Genomic DNA, 18,864 nt, shown 5'->3' on the forward strand with positions numbered 1-18,864 from the left:
TGATAACGAATGCACAACTTACCGAAGTGTGTAGTAATCCATTTATACCTCTTCTCTAGTTGCAAATAACAGTTAAACCCATGAAATGATAAATAAATGATACATAAATTTGCACCTACGACCTGCTCTATGCGGTTCCTGGACCAAAATCAGAGACTAAAATGTAAGATACAAAATAATATTTAACGAATTTCAATCAATCATCAATAAGTCACCACTGACGTGCATTTAGGGCTGTCGCTACGGTGGCAGATACCCTATCAGTTTTAACAACAACACGACAGCGCTCTGTATATATTGTTTTGCATTGTTTCCATTATGTGACATAATTTCTATCGTAAAACTTTAGAAAACTATAAAGGAAATAAAAAATCCAAAAAGAAAAGGACATTTTCTGTACACATTTTTCAGAAAATGAAGTGCGGAATTTAATCGCCTTGAATTGATGAGAATAGACTCTTAAGCTCCTCTTTTATACGAGAATTTAAAAGTTCAGCTCGTAGACATGTCGCATTCTTCATATTGCAATTTTTGCACATTGCACATAATTGGATAGAATAGCACATCCTCACATTTGCTCATTTGCTCAAGATTCATATAGAGTAGTGCAAATCTCGTGCGTAAATTTATGAACAAACTTGCATAGTCTTCAAGTATGTTCCATTTATGCATTATCAGCAAGTGGACCAGTTTGTTGTTTACCGTTGTAACATATAATTTCAGCAAGAATTTTGAGAAGCATAATAAAAATAGGCTTACTACGAGAAATACGGTTATGTTTAGAGTGTGAAGTTTCTATTTAAATGGAGACTTTAAATAATTAAAAACCACAACGTTCATTGTACACAGCAATGTCTAGAAATAATTACTTAAAAATTGTAATAATATTTGCTTCATTCATTTGTGCCTAGACCTACACTTTACTTGTATGAATTAAACTATGTACCATCATTATATATATTGGAATGCATGTAATACATCATGTTTCAAAGGGGAAAGATACTCCTATTTGGAACAAAAATTGCATTTTTAAATTCATTTTCCTGTTTACAATATATGTCTTCCTCTGCAGTGTGGTAATAATAAATGTTATATTGTTTGCCGTTAATAAAAAAAAAAGGTTCGTAAATATTTATGTACACTCACATGCCAAAAAATAATGGGATAGGGTTCTAGTATTGTGTAGACACTAGAGCCTATGCTAGTTCGATCAAGTGCAGCGATCGCTTCCTCTCTATCATATGCTTATCCTCATTTCCCATAACTTTCCCTTTTTTACCCATGGTAAATACTTATTTTTAATATTTTGTTTTATGAAAGACTTACATTTTCAGTCATTATTACACATTATTTGTCCAAGAATATATTATTACTTGGGTTCGGAAGTTTATGATCTAATGAATGACAAAATATGCAAACAAACATGCTCTAAAACTAGCTATATATGACATAAAAAGGGTAAAATAGGACTGAAGCATTTTAGGTATAGGTAGCAAGTATTAGAGTATTACTAACAATAAACGTGTTAAAACGTGATAGGCGATAACACAACAGGCACATTTAATCAAGCAAACAGGCAAAGCTACAGTAGGTAAAGTAAGATTTTACACATTCATTCAGTATCATAGAACATAGAAGCAGTTCACATTCTGTTGTCCTAAAAATATGTATATAATTTAGCATGCTGTTTGGTATCTGTCAGCGTGCATTATAGCATCTCTTTCTCGGAATCATGTCTTCTAAACCTGCTACCTATCTCTTTTGGGAAGAAAAAAATGCATCTACTACAGTATTTTGGAATCCTGTGTTTCAAAATCGACGCAGATAACATATACCGTGTTAAAAACGAAGCCTCAGTTTAAATATAAATGATCATTATGTAACCAAATATGGCCTTATCTCACCAAAATGAGCAAAGCATGACCAAACAAATAATAATGGCTGAAATATGCATTTATATGCAACATAAAATTGCTTTAAACAGGGTCAGGAACCCATCATCAACAGTTATTTTTCAGGTTTCACGTAACATCCGAACCTTAGTTATTAATCATGGCTTTTTGCTATTTATATTATTATTATTATTATTATTATTATTATTATTATTATTATTATTATTATCTATTGTACCCGTTCTTCGTACGTACATATGTACGAAGGTGAGAATGAAACGAAATTCAATTAATTTGAATTATAAACTCACTAAATATGAATCCTAAATTACACAATATTAAAAATGTAGAAATATGGAATATAAATATAATATTATTATTATGATGATGATGATGAAAATGGATGGATAAATAAACTACAGCCCACAGCATTTCTGAAATTTGGATGAGCACGCTTAGCATTCTCAACAATACAACTGTAGTTTCCTAAAGTTGTCCGCAGAATGGCGCCCTCATTCTTCAGATGGCCTATTAACAAACGAACAAGGACTGTACACAAAAGATGACGAACATGCCTTCACATGACATCTTATTAGGCGCAAAATGAGTAGAAAATTCATTGATAAAGGCGACCACAAGGCTGCCTGGCCGAGGCGGTAAAGGCGTGTTCGGTTCACCCGGAAGGACGTGGGTTCCATTCCCCATCAGGAAGTAGAAAAATTTAAGAAGATATTTCCACTTCCGGAGGTAGACATGGGCCTCAGCTTCACTCAGCCTACACCCAAAATAGTACCAGGTCGATTCCTGAGGGCAAAGTCCGACGGGCATAGAGCTAACCACTTTGCCCCACCAAGTGCAGATGTTACGGATAGTGGAAGCCTTTACCTTCACCCCTCCAAGGGCCTTCATGGCCTGTACGGAGATGACTTTGCTTTAACGGCCCCGTGGTGTAGGGGTAGCGTGCTTGTCACTTATCTGGAGGCCGCGCGTTCGATTCCCGGCCAGGTCAGGGATTTTTACCTGGATCTGAGGCTTGGTTCGAGGTCCACCCAGCCTACGTTATTAGAATTGAGGAGCCATCTGACGGTGAGATAGGGGCCCCAGTCTAGAAAGCCAATGACGGCCGAGAGGATTCATCGTGCTGACCACACGACACCTCGTAATCTGCAGGCCTTCGGGCTGATCAGCGGTCGCTTGGTAGGCCGAGGCCCTTCAAGGCTGTAGTGTCAAGGGGTTATTAGGTTAGGTTAGAAGGCGACCACAGCCAAAATAACAAGAATATGAATTTTGTCGAAAACCACTGGAGTTACAAAGAAAATGCATTGATGTTTTTTGTAAAAAAAAATCGATATTAAGGCCACACGGTTCACTTCACTTCTCGTTTATCCGTTATTTTCGTTGATGTAGAGCAAATAAAATGTCGAAATTTGGAAATTACCCCTGTAAATCCTGCACTCGCTCGAAACGGTGACATACACTATACATATCAAAATCGAAAGTATCCCTTGCGCGACTCAGGATTTCAAGCTATAATCTTTCCAAATTTCAACCCAATGGGTCCAGCAGTTTTCGAGCCTGTTCGGAACAAACAGACACACAAACACTCACCATACCACTTGTATTAATAATATAGAAGATAATTACTTATTAGGAAATATAACAACTCTATATTCAATAATTTATACGTTTATTTACTTGGTATTTTCATAGTAACACTGATTTAACTTCAAAGTGGGTCCACGGATCGCGCAAGTTTATCGTCCAGATAAATTTAGGTCTTGATAGAAAAAGTTTAAGAACGCCTGTTCTACTGTATGTCGGTGATATATAAAACTGGCTCAGACGGTTAAGGCGCTGGCCTTCTAACCCCAACTTGGCAGGTTCGATCCTGGCTCAGTCCGGTGGTATTTGAAGGTGCTCAAATACGACAGCCCCGTGTCGGTAGATTTACTGGCACGTAAAAGAACTCCTGCGGGACTAAATTCCGGCACCTCGACGTCTCCGAACACCGCAAAAGTAGTTAGTGGGACGTAAAGCAAATAGCATTATTATTATTATTATTAATATATAAAACTTTGCATAATTCTAACAAAAAATAAAAAGGCATGTAAATAGTCCATTCTTCTTCTACCGCTTTTTCCACACTGTAAGAGGGTACTTTATCTATTAACAATCACATATTGAAAATATTTTTGTTTAACTGAATATAAATCAATATGTGAAATTTTTCCCCACGATGGCGCTCAACATGTCATTGCAACCTATTCATACGGCGAATAGCTATATAACCGTCCAACAAGAAAACTAATGACATCCATGTATTGTATCAAGTGTTATGTCTGAATTAATTACATCAGAAGAGGACAGTTATAAGCCAGCCATTGTATGTGACATGACATTTCTTAAAATCACAAACAATATTACACTTTCCCAGTCTTTAATATAAGCTGTAATATCCTGGAAGAATTTCTTCAGTCATTTTTTTTCAATATCGTTTACTTTATTCACTTGTGTTTAAACTTGTATGTATGTTGTATTAATACTATTTGTCGTTATTTATAAATTGGAATACACCAAGTTTTTAATGTACCAGTGTTGTTTTTATTACCCTCCACTGAACAGACTCATAAACAATCCTTTTCTTTAGTAATAAATTGGAATTAGAATAGTAATAAAAGAAACAGTAAATTATTAATATTTTAAATTGGATTTTCTTCTTTGTTTATGTGTTTACTATGAATATCTGGCGAGAAGTTCGTGCATGCGGGAAAAAGGGTGCGGAGGGTAAACATGGCTACTGCGCAGAACTTAATCTCAACTCTCAAGGCCTGACAATAAACATCGATTCCGTCCGCGGTGATTCTTGTCAACTAAGGTGCTGTCATGAAGTTCAAAGTGGTAGTGCGCTTGTGCTTAATAACACATTTACTATGTGGACTGTATAATGAACAGTTTAATAATGAACACGCATCTCTTTCAAAGAGCTCGCACTGTTTATCACGGCTAATGTTTGTAGTTTTGTGAATATCTGTTCCTCGTGCCGTACCACTTCCTGTGAGACGCAGATAGTACTGTAGACTTCGGCATTCGAAATTTTACAGAAATAGGTCAATTTTCTCATGTACAGTGAGTATATATGTAGTTTATTGTTATGAATACCAGAGCACACTCGGAAATAGAAAAAATCGAGGAAGACGGTTGGTCTGGCTATTTTGACTAAGTAGAGTCAACCACGGTGTATTACAGTATTATTAAGGGAAGAGTATGAATTATTTTATTTCCAGCTTCATTATTTGAGTCTTCATCTGATAACCTTATATCACTTCGTCTACATGTAAAACGTTACATGGTAGTTATCGTTATAACGAGAAAATTGTACGGTAAGTTCGTTGTTAATAGGGCCTACTCCACCGGGCGAGCTGACCGTGCGGTTAGGAGCGCTCAGATGTGAACTTGCATCTGGCAGATACTGGATTCGAACCCTACTGTCGGCAGCCTTGAAGATGGTTTTCTGTGGTTTCCCATTTTCACACCAGGCTAATGCTGGGGCTGTACCTTAATTAAGGCCATGGCCGCTTCTTTCCCACTCCTAGCCCTTTTCTTTCCCATCATCGCCATAGACCTATCTGTGTCGGTGTGATGTATAGCAACTACAGAAGCTGTATGGCCTACTCCAATCATTTAATTGAAATAATATCGTTCCCGACATGTTGAAAATTGTTTCTGTAGTTACATAACAATATCTCAGTAAGTGATCATGGATATCTAGGATGCGTTTACTGTGGGTTTAGGGCGGGGTTCTTGTACGTATTTGGAGTTATGTCACAAGCCCCACCTTCCTTGTATTCAAACAACAAAGCTGAATTACACGTTGATTATGTGCACAGTAAGGCTGTACTCTGTTTCATTGAAGTATTTTAAAAATATTTTCAACAACTCTGGGTGGTTATGGGGATCTACTGCAATTTTGGACCTTAAGGGCACCATAAGATAGAGGCATTGATGTTTGTAGGAGCAACAGTGATATCAAAACGGGCTGTTGAAGGAAGAAAACGGAACGTAAGAAAACGGAACTTACCAAGGGTGAAGACGGAGGTTATCAGGTGTTCTTACTAAGTATGACAAGTATGTGATAATTAGTGAAGTACGATTACTGGGTAGGAAAATTACAAAATGAGTGAATGAAGTGGGAAATTTGGTGATTTTGAAAATGGGGAATTTAGTTAAAATTTGAAAGTCAAGATAGAATTGAAACAATTCAAGCTGTCCGTAAGGTAATAAATAATAATAATAATAATAATAATAATAATAATAATAATAATAATAATCGCAGCCTTCGTGGCTCAAGCGGTAGGGCGCCGGTCTCTCACCGCTGCGTTCCGCGGTTCAAATCCCGGTCACTTCATGTGAGATTTGTACTAGACAAAGCAGAGGTGGGATAGGTTTTTCTCCGGGTACTCTGGTTTTCCCTGTCAACTTCCATTCCAGAAATACTCTCCAAAAACATTACGTTTCATCTGTCAGTCATTAATCATTGCCCCAGAGGTATCACAAATGAGGAATTTAGTTAAAACTTAAAAGTCAAAGTATAACCAAAATAATTTACAATGAGACTTCGTTACAAAGCAGAAAATTAGCGGAATATACTATAGAAATTAAAGCTAATTTAATGTTACAATATGTGCAAAGCTTTTATTCAAGTCTAAACATGAAAATGTCTCTATTATATAGGCTTATGTGTACATTTCCTTATACTTTCTTTCTTCCTTTCTTTCTTTCTTTCTTTTTTTCTTTCTTTCCCTCTTCTCCTTAAAGCTTCTGGTATAGCCTTTCCTCCTGTGAGTCGCTTGCTGAACTTCTCGGTGAAGTGACCAGCAGTAGTATCCCATCATACTGGTATTCAAGCGGCCCTGATATCTTCTTTCCATCACTTTCATTTCTTGATGGAAACGCTCACCTTGCTCCTCACTGACATCCCCCAAATTATCTGGGAACAAATGAAGGTGACTCTTCGATAAATGAATCTACAGACCCACTAGTCCTAAACTTTTGAAACCGGGCGAGTTGGCCGTGCGCGTAGAGGCGCGCGGCTGTGAGCTTGCATCCGGGAGATAGTAGGTTCGAATCCCACTATCGGCAGCCCTGAAGATGGTTTTCCGTGGTTTCCCATTTTCACACCAGGCAAATGCTGGGGCTGTACCTTAATTAAGGCCACGGCCGCTTCCTTCCAACTCCTAGGACTTTCCCATCCCATCGTCGCCATAAGACCTATCTGTGTCGGTGCGACGTAAAGCCCCTAGCAAAAAAAAAAAATAAAATAAAAAAAATAAACTTTTGAACCTATCCAGCATGTTGGCCACAATAGAAATTGTGGGTCTCTTTTGTTACCCAAAAACTTAGTAACAACCTGCTTGAATTACACACTAGCCCTCCTCTCATTGACTTTCCATTTTCATTCAAAATTGGAATCTAACATCATTTATAGGATATCAGGTCCAGCAAACACGCCTTCTTTCAACTTTGCTCCTGATAAATGAGGAAACTTCTCGCAGAAATACTTGAAACATTTTCCATCTTCGGGCAAAGCTTTCACGAACGGTTTCATTAGGACTAATTTGACGTGTAGAGGAGGCAGTAGAATGTTTTCGGGATCTACGAAGTTCTTGCGTACAATGCTCTTCTCTCCAGAATTTAAAACTTCCAACTTTTTTGCACCAACGTTGATCTCTGTCCCTACTGTCCCATTCACATAAGAAAGATAGGAATTTAATTAAAACCCATTTTTACCTATTTCAATAGTGCATGTAATACCTTCGAATATGCTACAAATGTTCTTAAATATTTAGTTTTGAAATGTAAAATAATGGTGGGTGATGCAGCTTTTCTTATTGTCGTATTCGGATTCAGCACACTAAAAAGCATAAGAATATGGCAAATTATATTTTTTAAATGTTTTTCATCGTTGGTCTGTGTAATTGTAGGATCATGTATTAATACATATATACGCTTAATTGAGATAGATCATAAGTTTGGAACATTTAATATCGTCGCTTCACCGGTAAAAGGTTGTAATGCACAAAGCTCTTCCTATCGATTATCCTCCTTAAGTCTGGTCACGCCTCCCAGCCACATATGGATATGCAGCCCATCAGAACAATGTTCGTTGTGTTCGTTTTCGTATGCTGACGAGTAACCGAAAATGAACCTAACATGCATTATACAATAGGAGTGCGTAAATACGTAATGCAAGGGTTGCCAGTTTGTGATAGGTATTTATATATTTGTACTATTGTCCTCTTTGACCTTTCGAGTAATTATGACGTTTATCCGCAATTTAATATATGGGTTCGTGTAATCTGCTTCCTTTTTTATGATAATAATATTTCTAGCCGAGTGTAGCCCTTGTAATGCAGACCCTCCGATGATGGTGAGCGGCATCTGCCACGTGTAGGTAACTGCGTGTTATTGTGGTGGAGGATAGTGTTATGCGTGGTGTGTGAGTTGCAGGGATGTTGGGGTCAGCACAAACACCCAGCCCCCGGGCCATTGCAATTAACCAATGAAGGTTAAAATCTCCGACTCGGCCGGGAATCGAACCCGGGACCCTCAGAACCGAAGGCCAGTACGGTGACCATTCAGCCAGCGAGTCGGACATTTTTATTTACCGGTATGTGTGTATAAATTTCGCATCCATTACTGTATAACCGACGTCCTAAACCAATAATAATAATAATAATAATAATAATAATAATAATAATAATAATATACACACATGCACATGCATCTTTATTACAGACCGTTATGCTTTCAGCGTTAAGTCTGCAAGCCTCTGTGAATTCACGAAACGCCGCCACAATCCTGTATTTGTTACTAGTTCTGTGGCCTCGTTTAATTCTATACCATAAATCTCATGTATAAATCGTTAGAAACCGAGCCAAACAATCGTCGTCTTGGTTTCCCTCTACTTCTCTTACCCTCCATAACAGAGTCCCTTATTCTCCGAGGTAATCTATCCTCCATTCGCCTCATATGACCCAAGCACCGAAGCCGGTTTATGTGTACAGCTTCATCAATCGAGCCTTTATTTTATCATTCCGAGTACCCTCCTGCCATTGTTCCCACCTGCTTGTATCAGCAATCGTTCTTGCTACTTTCATGTCCGTTATTTCTAACGTATTAATGAGATATCCTGAGTCCTCCCAGCTTTCACTACCGTGAAGCAAAGTTGGTCTGAAAACTGAGCGATGTAAAGATAGTTTCGTCCGGGAGCTGACTTCCTTCTTACAGAATACTGTTGATCGGAACTGCGAGCTCACTGCATTAGCTTTACTACACCTTGATTCAATCTCACGTTAATACCATCCTGGGAGAATACACATCCTAAATACTTGAAATTATCGACCTGTTCTACCTTTGTATCACCAATCTAACATTCAATTATCTTGGATTTCTCACCTACTGACATCAATTTAGTCTCAAAAAGGCTAATTTTCATTCTACATACTCATTGCACTTATTTTCAAGTTCCAAGATAGACTGCAGGTTTTCGGCACAATTTGCCATTAAGACCAAGTCGTCAACATAGGCCAGACTGCTTACTATATTTTCACCTAACTGAATCCCTCCCTGCCACTTTATACCTATCAGCAGGTGATCCATGTAAACTATGAAAAGCAAAGGTGAAAGATTACAGCCTTGTCTAACCCCGAATAATAATAATAATAATAATAATAATAATAATAATAATAATAATAATAATAATAATAATAATAATAATAATAATAATAATAATAATAAATAATATTATTAATAATAATCCGCCTCTGTGGTGTAATGGTTAGAGTGATTAGCTGCCACCCCCAGATGCCCGGGTACGATTCCCGGCACTGCCACTAAATTTGAAAAGTGGTACGAGGGCTGGAACGGGGTCCACTCATCTTCGTGAGGTCAACTGAGTAGAGGGGGTTCGATTCCCTCCTCAGCCATCCTCGAAGTGGTTTTCCGTGTTTTCACACTTCTCCCCCAGGCAAATGCCGGGATAGTACCTAACATAAGGCCACAGCCGCTTCCTTCCCACTTCCTTGTTTATCCCTTCCAATCTTCCTATCCCCCACGAGGCCCCTGTTCAGCATAGCAGGTGAGGGCGCCTGGGCGAGGTTCTGGTCATCCTTCCCAGTTGTATCCCCCGACCCAGAGTTTAAAGCTCCAGGACACTGCCCTCGTGGTGGTAGAGGTGGCATCCCTCGCTGAGTCCGAGGGAAAAACTGACCCTGGAAGATAAACAGATGAAGAAGATAATAATAATAATAATAATAATAATAATAATAATAATAATAATAATAATAATAATAATAATAATAATCGTACAAGCACAGTTTCCATGTGCAGGCATTTTGAATTAGCATCCTATAGGCTGCCTTCGTTTCAATGTCGACGTCCCACTGTATCAGATGGCAGAGAAATGGATCTCTTCCGAGCGATATGAGTCAGCGCAACACATCTTGTCACCAGAGAGCTTTTACATGTTGTCATCGTACACTATGGAGTGCCGAATGCACTTTCTCTGCCCTCCAAAAATCCAACTCCCTCTTTCGGGTTTAAACCAGCGATCGTAGGAATTACGACAACTGAACCGCGCAAGGAACTAGCTCGATCCCTTTACCTTTCATAACGCGTAAGAAATTGACTTTACTTTTCTATTAGTTTCAGTTAACAGAATCTTTGACATTTTGTGAGTTCTTCAGACGGTTGAAGCGCTGGCCTTCTTACTCCAACTTGGCAGGTTCGATCCTGGCTCAGTCCAGTGGTATTTGAACATGTTCAAATACGTCAGCCTCATATCAGTAGATTTACTGGCACGTAAAAGAATTCCTGTGTGAATACATTCCGGCACCTCGGAGTCTCCAAAAACCGGAAAAATGTAGTTAGTGGGACGTAAAGCCAATAACATTATTATTATTATTATTATTATTATTATTATTATTATTATTATTATTACATTTTGTGGTTAGTTTACATCTTAAAAACTGATTTATACATCTTTTAAACTGGACGTCTTTATTGAGCGTGTCCAACTTCATAGCTGGTTGGTTGGTATGCTGGCCTTTCGTTCAAGGGATACCGGTTTCGATTTCCGACCAGGTGGGGCATTTTAACCCTCATAGATTAATTCCTCTCGCTCTGGGGCTCGATGTTTGTGCCATCTTAAATACAAGAATTCACCTTAGGTTTGGTCCTATCCTTGCGGATGTGGAGATCGCCTATAGCACCTCAACTCAAAAGACCTGCACAAGGCCACTCCGGAGACCATATGCCATTAAGTTAATTAAAACTGAAAACTAGCATTTTATAAATGTTATAGCATTGGCTTATTTTAATAATCTGTGAATAGCCGGGCTGAGTAGCTCAGCTAGTAAAGCTCACGTTGGCGGGGTGGTATTTGATGGTGCTCAAGTACGTCAGCCTCGTGTTGGTAGACTTACTGGGACGCAAAAGAGCTCCTCTGGGGAAAATTTCCAAAGCCTTGGATTGTCTGAGAGCCATAAAAGTACGCATGCAGTAAAACAAATAACAGTATTATTAATTTAAGAATTAATCTAGACATCGTTAGGTATTTTTGATACCCGAGGAGGTTGAAATAATGTATTCTTTTCTTGACTGACATATGAGTGTTGACCTCCAATCTGCTATCACACGTATCGTTCTAACTCATCCTTCCAGCCTTCTCTTTTACAACAACACACTCAACATTGCTCAAACTGAAATAGGGTGCACCAAACTCGGGAGTGTTCAGTTGGTACATGATGTAATTAAGTATTGAGAATTTATCAGTGTTGCTCCCTAGCTCATAATGATTGGTTGTCGTAAGAGGAATTTTCGACCAAGTCAGAATATGCAGTCACTTTCACTCACACCTCTAAACTGCACTGGAATCAGCCTTTGACTCACGCACTGAAACTCCCTTCTGGACAATGCCCACACTCCCATTCCTTCCTCAGTTGGATGGCTAATAATGTATGGAACTCATATCGTGTGGAGAAAATTTGAATAATGATTTCGAACTGTCGTGATGATCGCACTAGCCTATTTGTCGACACGAAAACAACATACACGAAGTATTTTGAGAAACTCATGACTGAGAACATAAGTTATTAAATATGTTTTTTTTTTGATGGATTCTCTCGACATTCTAGCCAAATTTCCTTTTCTCAGAAGTATTACAAGGTTTTAATTGGTTGTTTTCACTGTCGACTCATTTTCTAAACACCTAAAATATACTGCATCTTTGAGGGGGAAAAAAGGATGACATTCCTGGAATGTTCTCTCTCTTCCATCCAACCAAATTTTCAACGTCAGTTATATAATTGAAGCTGCAATGGAATATTCTCCGTTTATCATTCATTGGATAAAAGACACAATTGGTTACAAAAAGGCTACTTCAGTGTGATTTCCTATTTTTTGGAATATTATCCTTTGTCCACTCACTCGTTCAGTTCCAACAAGAAATAAAGAAATAAATAAAACAAACTATATCTTAAATGACAGTAACCTACGACAAGAACTGTAATTCCTTATATAACTTTTATTTAATTAGCAATGGGAAAGATATGCTTAGTGAAGACAGTGATGAACACATCGGTCGAAGCGAAAACATCTAATAACTGTGCCCACCCAACAAAAACAATTATGCTGTTTGTTTGTTTACAATATGTTTTACGTCGCACCGACACAGATAAGTCTTACAGGAACGATGGGATAGGAAAATCCTATGAGTGGGAAAGAAGTGGACGTGGCCTTAATTAAGAAACAGCCCCAGCATTTGCCTGGCATGAAACGGAATACCAACGAAAACCATCTTCAGGACTGCCAACAGTGGGGTTCGAACCCGCTGTCTCCCGGATGAAAGTTTACAGCTGCGCGCCCCTAACCACACGGCCAACTCGCCCGGTAAACAATTATGTCAAGATTTGTCGTACTTTCCTGTTTTATTAGTTTATTTAAATTGTATGAGCTTGCATTTTTTACAACATAAATTTTACCCTTTGATGCAGCCTTGTATAGATATTGCGCAATAAACAATATGGACAAAATCATTTCAGGAACATTTGCTCAAATGAGGTTGAAATAAGGCATTTTTCGTTCATGCGAGCATCAATGTCCTGTTTTATATTTAATCAGACTCCTACAAAGTGTGGGCCAACGGCCGTAGCCGTTTTAAAACACCGGATCCCGTGAGATCTCCGAAGTTAAACAACATAGAGACCGAGGAGATAAAAAGGGAGGGGGGTGTTTATTCTGGTGAAAGAAACTTATTGTTCACATGAATGGTTTACCGATGAAAGGGATGAAATATTAAGGATAAAAATTTGTGATAATATGAAGGAGGTGGGAATTATAGGAACATACAGGCCTGGAAGAGAGGAAAGAGACATGGAAATATATATATATTTTTTTTTTTGCTAGGGGCTTTACGTCGCACCAACACAGATAGGTCTTATGGCGACGATGGGATAGGAAAGGCCTAGGAGTTGGAAGGAAGCGGCCGTGGCCTTAATTAAGGTACAGCCCCAGCATTTGCCTGGTGTGAAAATAGGAAACCACGGAAAACCATTTTCAGGGCTGCCGATAGTGCGATTCGAACCTACTATCTCCCGGATGCAAGCTCACAGCCGCGCGCCTCTACGCGCACGGCCAACTCGCCCGGTATGGAAATATTTGAGAAAATAATAGATAATACTCATAAAAACAATAATAATGATATGGTAATAATTGGGGGAGATCTAAACTTGCCTGAGGTTGAATGGAATGGAGCTGCAAGTGAATCCCATGAACAGAAACTGGCAAATAAGTTAATTTGGGAGGGAAGATTTACGCAAGTAGTACAAGAACCAACTCGTCTCAATAACTTACTAGATGTATTCTTGGTTAAACCATGGGAAATTGTTGATAAAACTGAGGTAATTGAAGGAATAGGTGACCTTAAGGCTGTAATAATGGATGTAGGACTGGTACCAAAAAGGCTTAATAAGAGGGTCACACAAGACAAGAAATTGTACAGAAAAACTAAAGTTGATGAATTTGGGACTTACCTTAAATCACAATTCAGTTGTTGGATAAGTGAAGGGAGTAATGTGGATACACTTTGGTCTAAATTCAAAGGAATCGTTTGGGAAGGAGAGAAGAGATTTGTACCTGTTAAGAAGGGTAAAATGACCTCAGACCCTGTTTATTATACAAGGGAAATAAGAAAATTAAAAAGAAAATGTAGAATAGTAAACAGGAAAATCAAAGAAGGTAGGGAGAGTAGAGAAAGTAGAAAACAGCTAATGAGGGAACCGAATAGAGTGAAAAAGGAAGCAAAAGAGAATTATATGAATGGTATTCTTCAAGAGCGTAATGACCACAAAGGGAAATGGAAAAGTCTGTATTCATATATCAGGAATCAAAAAGGAAAAGGAATCCACATTCCTACAATGGTGGGAGAAGGGGGTGAACACTATTTAACAGATACTGAGAAAGCAAACCCCTTTAGTAGGGAATTCAGAGTTTCAGTAGATGATTGTCAGGAGTTGGAAACCGTAATACCAAAGGAATGGAAGGAATCTATAATAATACTAATTTATAAAGGAAAGGGTGATAAAAGGAAACCAGAGAACAACAGACCAATCAGCCTGATCAGTATAGTTTAATATCAAAGTACATCAGAGGGATATGTGATGATAAAAATTGGTTCATGAGGAGCCAGTATGGATTTAGAAAGAAATTTTCTTGTGGGGCACAACTGGTGGGATTTCAGCAGGACATATCAGATCAATTGGATTCAGGAGGCCAGTTAGATTGCATAGCCATAGATCTTTCCAAAGCATTTGACAGAGTGGAACATGGAATATTATTAAAGAAATTGGAGGGAATAGGATTGGACGTAAGGGTTACACGTTGGGTAAAAACATTTCTAAATTCAAGGGTTCAGAAAGTCAAAGTAGGAATTAACGTATCGCAGGAAGAGAAAGTTTGGAAGGGAATTGCACAGGGTAGTATAATCGGTCCGTTACTTTTCTTAATATACGTAAATGATTTAGGGAACAATATAACATCAAAAATAAGATTTATGCAGATGATATAATTCTTTATAGGGAAATAAATACCATTGAGGATTGTTCAGAATTACAAAGGGACCTTGAGAGTATCCAACAATGGATTGAAGAGAATAACATGAAGGTTAATGGAGGCAAATCAACTGTTACAACATTTACAAACAGGAGTTTTAAAACTGAATTTGAATATACTTTGGATGGGGTAGTTATCCCAAAAGATGGCAAGTGCAAATACTTAGGTGTAAGATTTGAAAGTAATTTGCACTGGAAGGGTCATGTGGATGACATTGTTGGGAAAGCATACAGATCGTTACATGTCTAATGAGGCTACTTAAGGATGCAACAAAGAATTAAAAGAAAAAAGTTACTTAAGTATGGTTCGTCCATAATTGGAATATGCAAACAGTGTTTAGGATCCTCACCAAGAATACCTAATGAAAGATATAGATAGTGTGCAGAGGAAAGCAGCAAGATTTGTAACAGGGGATTTCAGGAGAAACAGTAGTGTATCAGAAATGTTAAAGGAACTTGGGTGGGAAACTGTAAGTAAGAGAAGGGAGAAAACTAGACTTATAGGATTATATACAGCCTATACAGGAAAAGAAGCATGGGGAGATATCCGTGAGAGGCTTCAGTTGGAAAATAATTATATCGGCAGGACTGACCACAAATATATAATTAGAAGGAATTTTAGCCGAAGCGATTGGGGTAAATTTTCATTCATTGGGAAGGGTGTGAAGGAGTGGAACAGTTTACCAGGGGTAGTGTTTGATCCTTTTCCAAAATCTGTACAGATATTCAAAAAGAGAATAAACAGCAACAGAGAAAATAAATGAAATGTTAGAGGGCATTCGTTCAGTGCAGATTAATGTAAATAATAAATGTGTGTGAATAAATTAATTCCATCCCCTGGTCTAAGGAGTTTCGACAGCCAAAGTAGGGGACTGCCTGTAGGGGTGAAGTACAGTGGGTACTTCGAGGGCCCTGGGACCGCTACGGTAGCTGTGAAGGCCCTTCAGGAACTCTGAAAAGTGGTGGCAAAAGGGGCTCTGGTTAAGACGCAGCAGGTCGTTATGCTACTTAGGTTCCAGAATGGGTAATGAAAAGAAAAAGTAAATAAATGCAATGTAAACATACTGTATATCAGTTGACCATATTTGTAAGTAGTACAGGAGATATTATAAGTAGAATTTTGTAAACAATGCAAATTTATTAAGGATGAGCTGTGTGTTTAATAGAAAAAAATGTTAGCATAAATTATATAATATTGTATTATAGGAAAATTTTTTTCTCTTGTTAATTTAATATTTAGTGCTTGACAATAATGTATTTTAGTGTACCATTTGCCACCGAGGTAGACACCTCATTTGCAAATAAAGAGATTTTGATTTGATTTTTTGAACATTGGGCGTGGTCAAGAAATGGATGGGTTGCCACGCGCCTTTGGGGGGGGGGGGGGGTAATGGAATGGAGGAGGGAAAAGGAACTGCCCACCCTACTGTACGTAAACTCTGGTTCAGGCACACCTCTGCGGGGGTTCAGACCTGCCTTCGGGCAGAATACACCCTTACCTTATTAGGTTGCCTTGTAAAGGTATAATTATCTAAACGGGATGCATGATACTGGCTCAAGTTCACTCCGATTACATTTCTTTTACTTACGGTACCTACTTATTTGCTAGTTGCTTTACGACGCAGCGACACAGGTAGGTCTTACGGCAACGATGGGATAGGAAAGGTCTAGGAGTTGGAAGGAAGTGGCCGTGGCCTTAATTAAGGTACAGCCCCAGCATTTGCCTGGTGTGAAAATGGGAAACCACGGAAAAACATCTTCAGGTCTGCCGACAGTGGGACTCGAACCCACTATCTCCCGCATGCAAGCTCACGGCCGCGCGCCCCTGACCGCACAGCCAACTCGCCCGGTTGTACTTACTTAATGACGCACTAACACATCGAAGATTTTCGGTGACGGAAGGATGGGAAAAGACTTGGGAAGGTAGCTGCCATGGCCTTAATTAAGGTACAGCCCCACCCTTTTCCTGGTGTGAATAGCCTATGGAAGACCACGAAAAACCGTATTCATGGCTGTCGATGGTGGGATCCGAATCGACCATCTTCCGAATGCAAACTCATAGCTGCGCTACCCGTACCGTACGGTCAACTCATCGTTTGGCCCGTTTTAATAAAGATGTACACTCCCTCAGCGAATGTAAACTTTATATCGACCATATCACCGTAAGCTACTGTTAAGAATACTCATAAGGAAAGCCTACTTGAAGCAGAGTAATTGTGCTTAATTTTTATAAGGAAACTTCACATCTTTGGCCGCGTGATAGGGCTAAGGCTGATGACACACGGAGCGGTTTTCGCCGAGTCGGCAGCCGAGTCGGCGCATGTTTCTATTGTATCAGATGGGATGAAACAGACAGAGCGGTGCTCGCCGACAGGCGGCAGATTTGCCGACTCGGCCTGTCGTGTAGCTGGCGGTGCAGCGAGCGTTTTGAAGACTTTGTGCGCGCTCTAGCGCCATAGATTTAATACATTCAGCTGAATCACGGCCGACTTGATGCTTCGCTCTAGTCGGGCGTGGCTGAATTTACGCGGCGATTGCATCCAAAGACTTTAATATTGCATCATTGGTAGGTATTCTTGTATTAGATATCATGAAGTATCTTTGAAATTCAATAATATACACGTAAAAGGACATATAGAGTAAGTAGACTTTTGGAATAAGAATAAGAACAATCCTTTATTTTTCGGTAATTTTAGCTAGCTTCCTCACCTAACGTCACGCTCACTAATGTGTTTTGTCCACTGCCTGCTCGATACACACCCGATGACTGCTTATAAGCAGTCATTTTAGATGCAGTTCGAGCAGGCAGTGGTTTCGTCACAGTCGGCAAAAACCGCTCTGTGTATCAATCACAGGCGGCGGCCGACGCGGCTGCCGACTCGGCAAAAACCGCTCCGTGTGTCATCAGCCTAAGTGTATGAAACTTTCTATAACCTCCCTGCCGTGGACTCCGCAGGGGTGTGTGTGTGTGTCGAAAATTGTTTCCAGATGTGTGGCCTGTGATCTGGAATAAGACACTATATCCGAATTCCTGGAGTAAGTTAGAAAACACCAGGAGCGACCACAGTCAGGAGAATCACATCCAGAGACATTACTTAGATTTCGGATTCTCGAATGGTGCGGATTCCTTGTCCTCCCGTGGAACAGGATTCTCAATCACTTTGCTACGAAAATATGTTTTCAGACAAACACTACTATTAAGCTACAAGACTATATATAGGCTATCTATCAATGACTTTATTTTATTATGCTTTTTCAAGAAATTTTGGTCTTAAGAGATACCAGACTGTAGATTTCTCGCTCTAAAACGGTTCAAAATATCAGATATTCCAGTTCTTGATGCTGGTTACTCTCATTTAAGATTTAGCAAATATTGTTTTTGTGGGAAATTGAACGAGTGAGTGGAAAAGGGGAATGTTCCTAAAAAATGGAAAATTAGACTGAGGTAGACATATTTTAGTTAATTGTGTCTTTTATCCAATGAATGGAAAAAGGGGGATATCCCAATGAAGCTTCAATTATACACTGACTGACAGAGCAAATGCAACACCAAGAAGGAGTGGTCAGAACTTTATGCCAATTGCAGGGTAGACTGACGTCACTGAGGTATGCTCATGATGTGAAATGCGCCGCTGTGCTGCGCACGTAGCGAACGATAAATGGGACACGGCGTTGGCGAATGGCCCAATTCGTACCGTGATTTCTCAGCCGACAGTCATTATAGAACGTGTTGTCGTGTGCCACAGGACACGTGTATAGCTAAGAATGCCAGGCCGCCGTCAACGGAGGCATTTCCAGCAGACAGA

This window comes from Anabrus simplex, chromosome 1 (assembly GCF_040414725.1).
Source record: "Anabrus simplex isolate iqAnaSimp1 chromosome 1, ASM4041472v1, whole genome shotgun sequence".
Lineage (NCBI taxonomy): Eukaryota > Metazoa > Arthropoda > Insecta > Orthoptera > Tettigoniidae > Anabrus > Anabrus simplex.